This window comes from Ranitomeya imitator, chromosome 1 (genome assembly GCF_032444005.1).
Source record: "Ranitomeya imitator isolate aRanImi1 chromosome 1, aRanImi1.pri, whole genome shotgun sequence".
Taxonomy (NCBI): domain Eukaryota; kingdom Metazoa; phylum Chordata; class Amphibia; order Anura; family Dendrobatidae; genus Ranitomeya; species Ranitomeya imitator.
In genome coordinates this window covers 567,030,548-567,036,784 of record NC_091282.1, presented here as the reverse complement: position 1 = coordinate 567,036,784, position 6,237 = coordinate 567,030,548, and positions in this window count along the sequence as shown.

Sequence of the window (6,237 nt, the reverse complement as noted above, 5' to 3'; positions counted from 1 at the left end):
GGGGGACGTGACAGACATGGGAATGTGAGTATGTACTTTTTTTTTTTTTAACTTTTACAATGGTAACCAGGGTAAATATCGGGTTACTAAGCGCGGCCCTGCACTTAGTAACCCGATGTTTACCCTGGTTACCCGGGTGCTGCAGGGGGAATTCGGAATCGTTGAAGACAGTTTCAACGATGCCGAAGTCGTTCCCCTGATCATTGGTCGCTGGAGAGAGCTGTCTGTGTGACAGCTCCCCAGCGACCACACAACGACTTACCAACGATCACGGCCAGGTCGTATCGCTGGTCGTGATCGTTGGTAAGTCGTTTAGTGTAATGGTACCTTTAGAGGCAAAGCTCTGGAGGTGTTTGCTGCACTCCCTCAAGACCAAGATGGTGACTATGAGCCCATCAAGCAGGCCCTGATAAAGAATTACCAACTGACTCCTGAAGTTTACCGTAGAAAGTTCCAGAACCTCCAACGTGGCCCACACGACAGCTACAGCGATGTGGTGAATGGACTCGGGACCCACTTTGACCAGTGGATCCAAGGACTGTCAGTGACCACCTTTGCACAGCTGCGGGCCCTGATGATCAAAGACCAGTTCTTACATCTTTGCCCAGCTGAGGTGCGACAGTTCGTGATGGACCGAGAGCGCAAAGACGTGGCTAAAACAGCGCAGATTGCCGACACCTATGAGGCCAACCGTAAATCGGAAGTGCGGAAGCCAGTCACTGCCAGCTGGAGAGGGGGTAAGCCATCAACCAACCCCAGTACCTCTGCCAGCCAACACACCGGAGGCCCTGTCCCCATTGCCAACAGCACCAGACCTACCACCGACCTTCGCCAATGTTTTTCCTGCAAGCTGACTGGTCATATCAGCGTCCACTGTCCCGAGAAGCAGAATAACCCCCCAGCCAAGGCCCCAGGGCCTAATGCAGCAATTCTTTTGGTGGGTGGGGTGGTTGGGAGGGTCTATGACAATGTGCAGCATGTCACCGTGGGGGGCCATGTCGCTAAAGGCCTCAAGGACACTGGGGCTGAATGAACCCTCATCTGACCCGAACTGGTGGGCCCTGAAAAGATTATTCCGGGGACAACCCTGATCTGAGTCGGGGATACTGGCAGATTCCCCTGAGCCTTCCCTATAAGGCAAGGGAAATTACTGGGTCTATAGGTTAATACATACAGTTAGGGCCAGAAATATTTGGACAGTGACACAAGTTTTGTTATTTTAGCTGTTTACAAAAACATGTTCAGAAATACAATTATATATATAATATGGGCTGAAAGTGCACACTCCCAGCTGCAATATGATAGTTTCCACATCCAAATCGGAGAAAGGGTTTAGGAATCATAGCTCTGTAATGCATAGCGTCCTCTTTTTCAAGGGACCAAAAGCAATTGGACAATGGACTCTAAGGGCTGCAATTAACTCTGAAGGCGTCTCCCTCGTTAACCTGTAATCAATGAAGTAGTTAAAAGGTCAGGGGTGGATTCCAGGTGTGTGGTTTTGCATTTGGAAGCTGTTGCTGTGAGCAGACAACATGCGGTCAAAGGAGCTCTCAATTGAGTTGAAGCAGAACATCCTGAGGCTGAAAAAAAAGAAAAAATCCATCAGAGAGATAGCAGACATGCTTGGAGTAGCAAAATCAACAGTTGGGTACATTCTGAGAAAAAAGGAATTGACTGGTGAGCTTGGGAACTCAAAAAGGCCTGGGCGTCCACGGATGACAACAGTGGTGGATGATCGCCGCATACTTAATTTGGTGAAGAAGAACCCGTTCACAACATCAACTGAAGTCCAGAACACTCTCAGTGAAGTAGGTGTATCTGTCTCTAAGTCAACAGTAAAGAGAAGACTCCATGACAGTAAATACAAAGGGTTCACATCTAGATGCAAACCATTCATCAATACCAAAAATAGACAGGCCAGAGTTAAATTTGCAGAAAAACACCTCAAGAAGCCAGCTCAGTTCTGGAAAAGTATTCTATGGACAGATGAGACAAAGATCAACCTGTACCAGAATGATGGGAAGAAAAAAGTTTGGAGAAGAAAGGGAACGGCACATGATCCAAGGCACACCACATCCTCTGTAAAACATGGTGGAGGCAATGTGATGGCATGGGCATGCATGGCTTTCAATGGCACTGGGTCACTTGTGTTTATTGATGACATAAGAGCAGACAAGAGTAGCCGGATGAATTCTGAAGTGTACCGGGATATACTTTCAGCCCAGATTCAGCCAAATGCTGCAAAGTTGATTGGACGGCGCTTCATAGTACAGATGGACAATGACCCCAAGCATACAGCCAAAGCTACCCAGGAGTTCATGAGTGCCAAAAAGTGGAACATTCTGCAATGGCCAAGTCAATCTCCAGATCTAAACCCAATTGAGCATGCATTTCACTTGCTCAAATCCAGACTTAAGACGGAAAGACCCACAAACAAGCAAGACCTGAAGGCTGCGGCTGTAAAGGCCTGGCAAAGCATTAAGAAGGAGGAAACCCAGCGTTTGGTGATGTCCACGGGTTCCAGACTTAAGGCAGTGATTGCCTCCAAAGGATTTGCAACAAAATATTGAAAATAAAAATATTTTGTTTGGGTTATGTTTATTTGTCCAATTACTTTTGACCTCCTAAAATGTGGAGTGTTTGTAAAGAAATGTGTACAATTCCTACATTTTCTATCAGATATTTTTGTTCAACCCTTCAAATTAAACATTACAATCTGCACTTGAATTCTGTTGTAGAGGTTTCATTTCAAATCCAATGTGGTGGCATGCAGAGCCCAACTCGCGAAAATTGTGTCACTGTCCAAATATTTCTGGCCCTAACTGTATAATATTGGTACTTTCACTAATACTAGTAGTGAGGAGACCTCAGGAAAACGGACTATATTGAGTGAGGGAGACAGTTGGTGCACAACATGAAGAGGGAGGGGAGAAGAAAAAACGGACCAAAATAGTCTCCAAACACAAAGTAATGGTAACAAAAAAATATTTTATTAGGAACAAGTAGTAACATGGGTTACAAAAACAATGTTGGGAGTTATTTGCTAAAATCACACATACAAAAAGGATTAAAAAACATGGACGCTACACCTGGTACAATTACCCTTATAGAAGGAGGACCATTGTAAATAGTTACCAATGGTAAATATAATCATAGACATATAGGAGAAGTGCATGGATATTTAGAAAAATATATTATACTAGATGGTGGCCCGATTCTAACGCATCGGGTATTCTAGAATATGTAAGTATATAGCAGCCACATACTATATAGCACAGGCCACGTAGTATATAGGAGCCATGTAGTATATAGCATACAAATAGTACGTGGCCTGTGCTATATAGTATGTGGCTGCTATATACATACATCCATATTGTAGAATACCCGATGCGTTGTATATAACGCAGCCCACGCAGTATCTAACACAGGCCACGTAGTATACAGCAGCCATGTAGTATATAGTACTGTCCACGTAGTATATAGTACTGCCCACATAGTATATAGCAGCCATGTAGTATATAGTACTGTCCACGTAGTATATAGCAGCCATGTAGTATATAGTACTGTCCACGTAGTATATAGCAGCCATGTAGTATATAGTACTGTCCACGTAGTATATAGCAGCCATGTAGTATATAGTACTGTCCACGTAGTATATAGCAGCCATGTAGTATATAGTACTGTCCACGTAGTATATAGCAGCCATGTAATATATAGTACTGTCCACCTAGTATATAGCAGCCATGTAGTATATAGTACTGTCCACCTAGTATATAGCAGCCATGTAGTATTTAGTACTGTCCACCTAGTATATAGCAGCCATGTAGTATATAGTACTGTCCATGTAGTATATAGCAGCCATGTAGTATATAGTACTGTCCATGTAGTATATAGCAGCCATATAGTATATAGTACTGCCCACGTAGTATATAGCAGCCATGTAGTATATAGCAGCCATGTAGTATATAGCAGCCATGTAGTATATAGTACTGCCCACGTAGTATATAGCAGCCATGTAGTATATAGTACTGCCCATGTAGTATATAGCAGCCATGTAGTATATAGTACTGTCCAAGTAGTATATAGCAGCCATGTAGTATATAGTACTGCCCACGTAGTATATAGCAGCCATGTAGTATATAGTACTGTCCACGTAGTATATAGCAGCCATGTAGCCCACGCAGTATTTAGCAGTGTGGGCACATATCCCTGTTAAAAAAAAAGAATTAAAATAAAAAATAGTTACATACTCACCCCCTGGGATCCAACGGTGCTGTGGCGATGGGCGCGCGGCTGCCACCATCTTCCGTTCCCAGGATGCATTGCGAAATTACACAGAAGACTCAACGGTCTCGTGAGACCGCTAAGTCTTCTGGGTAATTTCGCAATGCATCTCTGGGAACGGAAGCTGGCGGAAGGTGCGAGAGCATCGTCGGACTACAGAGGGTGAGTATAGCAGGTTTTTTTTTTAATTATTTTTCACATTAGATTTTTTTACTATTGACGCTGCATAGGCAGCATCAATAGCAAAACGTTGGGGACACACAGGGTTAATAGCAGGGGTAACGGAGTGCGTAACCCGTGGCAAAATGCGGTCCGTCACCGCTGGCATTAACCCTGTGTGAGCGGTGACCGGAGGAGAGTATGGAGCGAGCCGGCGCCGGGCACTAACTGCATGGGAGTAGGGAGGGACTAATCGGACTGTGCCCGTCGCTGATTGGTCGCGGCAGCCATGACAGGCAGCTGGCGAGACCAATCAGCGACTTGGATTCCATGACAGACAGAGGCCGCGACCAATGAATATCCGTGACAGACAGAAGGACAGACAGACAGAAAGACGGAAGTGACCCTTAGACAATTATATAGTAGATTATCTATGAAAACAAGTAAAGTGCAAGTGCCATAAGTCTATACCTTATTTTGGTAAAGAGAAAAGTGATATATCACAGCATCAGTGTGCAGAGTCTTTTAGGGTAATGCTCAGTATCTAGCATGTACATATCTGTAAGGTCACCTACGGGTGACAACTATTGTAACAACCAATAAAAGGAAGAAGTTGCAAACTTACTAACTATAGTGAGTGCTCCTTCATCTGAGCAGCATCCACCCCGATGCGCATTTCGGCTTCCGCCTTCGTCAGAGGGTGAAGTCAGCAAGGACACGAGTATTTTTTATAGTGCAATGAACCAATCCACTGTGAAGGGGTGTGTAAAGTACCAACGAATCACAGGGAGGAGGCGTGGACTGACGCGCGTCACACGCCGATGCGAGTGTGTACTTTACACATCACATTTTTTTTTTTATTAAATAATAGATCTTTAGCTTACAAAAACGCATACAAATCTGCAGGAATATCTGCATAAAAATGCATCAAATCCATGTGGATTTTTACCTGCGTTTTGACATTGCTATCTTCAGTTCCTCCTGGGATGAACACCTGCAGCATCTACAGGAGGTGCTCAGGCGAATTCACCAAGCACGTCTGACCATCAAGCGGGGAAAGTGCCAGATGGGCATGAGAGGTCCACTACCTGTGGCACAGGGTTGGCGGGAACTTCATGAGGCCAGAGCCTGGGAAAGTGGCCCACACCCAGGACCAAGAAGCAGGTGATGTCCTTCCTGGGCACTGCAAGGTACTATAGTCGCTTTGTACAGAACTGTAGTAGCCTGGCAAAACCCTTGACGGACCTCACCAGGAAGAGGCTACCCCAATCAGTCGACTGTACAGACGGCTGTGAGGTGGTCTTCCAGGCTTTAAAAATAGCCCTGTGCAACTCTCCTGTGTTAAAAGCAGTAGACAGCAGTCAACCGTTCCTGGTGCAGAATGACGCCAGCGAGTTTGGCCTCGGTGTTGTGCTCAGCCAGGTCAACTCGGGGAACCAAGAGCTCCCCATGTTGTACCTGAGCCGGAAGCTTCTGCTGAGGGAAGTGGCCTATTCCACCATCGAGAAGGAGTGCCTTGCCATGGTCTGGGCCTGTACGGTCACACCTTCACTGTGGTGACCGACCACATCCCTCTGCGCAGGCTACAAGCCATGAGGGGAACCAACAGAAGGTTGTAATGCTGGAGCCTTGCCGTCCAACAGTATGACTTTACCGTGAAGCACAAAAAGGGCAGTGAGCATGGCAATGCAGATGGGTTGACCCATCGGTATGGATGAGTACCGAGAGGTCCTGTCTCCATAGCGCAATCTAAAAGGGAGAGGTGTCATGAATATACACTGAACCGATGCATCT